The 3,975-nt window shown below is 52.3% G+C and overlaps 1 long non-coding RNA gene across 1 annotated transcript; it reads right to left on the reverse strand.

The window, feature by feature from the left end:
* Nucleotides 1-196: 196 nt before the first annotated feature.
* On the reverse strand, nucleotides 197-2,519 carry LOC121352056. Its single transcript, XR_005954872.1, has 3 exons — nucleotides 2,484-2,519; nucleotides 1,184-1,273; nucleotides 197-231 (listed from the first exon to the last, which is right to left on the reverse strand). It is a non-coding gene; the product is annotated as an uncharacterized LOC121352056 (long non-coding RNA).
* Nucleotides 2,520-3,975: the final 1,456 nt, after the last annotated feature.

Here is a 3,975-nt window from a genome sequence, read left to right on the forward strand (position 1 = left end):
GAGCACAGGGCGGGGTCTGCCCGCATCATGTGGGATCTCTCATACCCTAAAAACCAAAATTCCACCCCAAAATGGGGTCACTGTTAACAAAAACTGCAAAAAACGGGAAAAAACGGCAAAAAATGGCAAAAAACCCCAAAAAACCAGCCCAAAATGCACTGAAATGAGCCCAAAATGACCCCAGAGAGCAGAGGGCGGGGTCTGCCCGCATCGTGTGGTACCGCTCGTACCCTGAAAACCAAAATTCCACCCCAAAACGGGGTCACTGTTAACAAAAACTGCAAAAAACGGGGAAAAACGGCAAAAAAACCCCAAAAAATGGCAAAAAAATCCCATTAAAACAGCACAAATTCCACCCAAAATGCACAGAAATGAGCCCAAAATGAGCCCAGAGCACCGGGCGGGGCGGGCAGTGAAAAAGAGCAAAAAATGGCAAAAAAATTTAAAAAAAACCAGAAAAAAAACGTTAAAATAGCACAAAATGCACCCAAAATACACAAAAATGAGCCCAAAATGACCCAAAATAACCCAAAATGAGCCCAAAATGACGCAAAAAAATCCCATTAAAACAGCACAAATTCCACCCAAAATGCGCAGAAATGAGCCCAAAATGAGAGCCCAGAGCACCGGGCGGGGCGGGAAGTGAAAAAGAGCAAAAAATGGCAAAAAAATTTAAAAAAAACCAGAAAAAAAACGTTAAAATAGCACAAAATGCACCCAAAATACACAAAAATGAGCCCAAAATGACCCAAAATAACCCAAAATGAGCCCAAAATGACCCCGAGCTCAGGGTGGGCTCTGCCCCAGGGTGTGGCTCCTCTCGTAGCCTAAAAACCGAAATTCCACCCCAAAATGGAGAAAATGGCAAAAAAACCCAAAAACGACACAAAAATCTGAGAGAATGGTAAAAAACCCAAAAAAAAGCAGAAAAATCGGAAAAAATGGCAAAAAAACCCCAAAAAAAAAGCAAAAAAAAATCGGAGAAAATGGTAAAAAAACCCAAAAAAGGCAAAAAAAAACGGAACAAAAGCAGCAAAAAATGCCCCAAAAATCCCAAAATTCCGGTTTTTTGCCCCATTTTTTGTGCTCGAAGCCCCCCAAGGAGAGGGACCCCTCCCCAACAAACCCCCTGAATCCCCCCAAACCCCCCAAATCCCCCCAAACCCCCGAGGTCGGGGCTCACCTGGCGCTGGCCCCGGCCAGCACGCGCTCCGCCTGGTCCCCGATCACCTCGTGCCGCAGGAAATGCAGCGTGCGCACCCGCAGCAGCAGCCTGCCGCCCACGGACACACGGACACGCGGACACACGGACACGGGGACACACGGACACACGGACACACGGACACACGGGGACAGACGGGGACGGACACGGGGACAGAGAGACGGGCACGGGGACGGACAGACAGACACACGGACACACGGACACACAGGGACAGGGGGACACGGGGACGGATGGACACAGGGACATGGGGATGGACAGACGGACACGGGGACAGAGAGACGGACACGGGGACGGACAGACAGGGACGGGTGGACACAGGGACATGGGGATGGACAGACGGACACGGGGACAGAGAGACGGACATGGGGACACATGGGGACGGACGGACACGGGGACACGGACAGACAGACACACGGATACAGGGACACGGGGACAGACGGACACACGGACACACAGGGACAGGGGGACACGGGGACACAGGGACAGACACAGGGACGGACAGACGGACAGACGGACACGGGGACAGAGAGACGGACATGGGGACACGGGGACACGGGGATGGACACACGGACACGGGGACGGACGGACGGACACACACGGGGACAGACAGACACACAGACACATGGACGGACGGACACACATGGGGACACGGGGACAGACGGACACACGGGGACAGGGGGACACGGGGACAGAGAGGCGGACACAGGGACGGACAGATGGACAGAGGAACGGACAGGTAGACACGGGGACAGACGGACGGACAGACGGAGACACGGACACAGGGACACACAGACAGACACGAGGACACACAGACGGACAGACAGACGGATGGACAGCAGGGTCAGGGTGGGGGCCGCACCCGGAACCGCCCCAAAAAACACAGAAAACACCCCAAAAACCGCCCCAAAAACCACAGGAAACACCCCAAAAACCGCCCCAAAAAACCCAAAAACCGCCCCCAAAAAACCCCTAAAAACCCCAAATCCCCCAGAAATGACCCAAAATCCCCCAAATTTCCCTCACTTGGCGCTCCGGTGCCGCAGGTGTTTCCGGTAGCCCAAAATCCCCAAATCTCACAGAAATGACCCCAAAAAACCCCAAAATCCCACAGAAACGACCCAAAATCCCCAAATCTCACAGAAATGACCCCAAAAACCCCAAATCTCACAGAAATGACCCCAAAAACCCCAAATCCCACAGAAATCACCCCAAAATCCCCAAATCCCCCAAAAAGCCCCAAAATCCCCCAAATTGGGCTCACTTGGCGCTCTGGTGCCGCAGGTGTTTCCGGTAGCCCAAAAACCCCAAATCTCACAGAAATGACCCCAAAAAACCCCAAAATCCCACAGAAACGACCCAAAATCCCCAAATCTCACAGAAATGACCCCAAAAACCCCAAATCTCACAGAAATGACCCCAAAAACCCCAAATCTCACAGAAATGACCCCAAAAACCCCAAATCCCACAGAAATCACCCCAAAATCCCCAAATCCCCCAAAAAGCCCCAAAATCCCCCAAATTGGGCTCACTTGGCGCTCTGGTGCCGCAGGTGTTTCCGGTAGCCCAAAAACCCCAAATCTCACAGAAATGACCCCAAAAAGCCCCAAAATCCCACAGAAATCACCCCCAAATCCCCCCAAAAAGCCCCGAAATCCCCCAAATTGGGCTCACTTGGCGCTCTGGTGCCGCAGGTGTTTCCGGTAGCCCAAAAACCCCAAATCTCACAGAAATGACCCCAAAAACCCCAAATCTCACAGAAATGACCCCAAAAACCCCAAATCTCACAGAAATGACCCCAAAAACCCCAAATCCCACAGAAATCACCCCAAAATCCCCAAATCCCCCAAAAAGCCCCAAAATCCCCCAAATTGGGCTCACTTGGCGCTCTGGTGCCGCAGGTGTTTCCGGTAGCCCAAAAACCCCAAATCTCACAGAAATGACCCCAAAAACCCCAAATCCCACAGAAATCACCCCAAAATCCCCAAATCCCCCAAAAAGCCCCAAAATCCCCCAAATTGGGCTCACTTGGCGCTCTGGTGCCGCAGGTGTTTCCGGTAGCCCAAAATCCCCAAATCTCACAGAAATGACCCCAAAAACCCCAAATCCCACAGAAATCACCCCAAAATCCCCAAATCCCCCAAAAAGCCCCAAAATCCCCCAAATTGGGCTCACTTGGCGCTCTGGTGCCGCAGGTGTTTCCGGTAGCCCAAAAACCCCAAATCTCACAGAAATGACCCCAAAAACCCCAAATCCCACAGAAATCACCCCAAAATCCCCAAATCCCCCAAAAAGCCCCAAAATCCCCCAAATTGGGCTCACTTGGCGCTCTGGTGCCGCAGGTGTTTCCGGTAGCCCAAAAACCCCAAATCTCACAGAAATGACCCCAAAAACCCCAAATCCCACAGAAATCACCCCAAAATCCCCAAATCCCCCAAAAAGCCCCAAAATCCCCCAAATTGGGCTCACTTGGCGCTCTGGTGCCGCAGGTGTTTCCGGTAGCCCAAAAACCCCAAATCTCACAGAAATGACCCCAAAAACCCCAAATCCCACAGAAATCACCCCAAAATCCCCAAATCCCCCAAAAAGCCCCAAAATCCCCCAAATTGGGCTCACTTAGTGATCAGTGGACAGCGCAATGGTCAGTGAGGGGTCAGCGGTCAGTGGAGCGGTCAGTGGTCAGTGAGGGGTCAGCAGTCAGTGCAACGGTCAGTGCAATGGCCAGTGGGGTGGTCAGTGGTCAGCGCAACGGTCAG

Source organism: Pyrgilauda ruficollis, unplaced genomic scaffold (genome assembly GCF_017590135.1).
Source record: "Pyrgilauda ruficollis isolate IOZ18807 unplaced genomic scaffold, ASM1759013v1 scaffold1812, whole genome shotgun sequence".
NCBI lineage: Eukaryota > Metazoa > Chordata > Aves > Passeriformes > Passeridae > Pyrgilauda > Pyrgilauda ruficollis.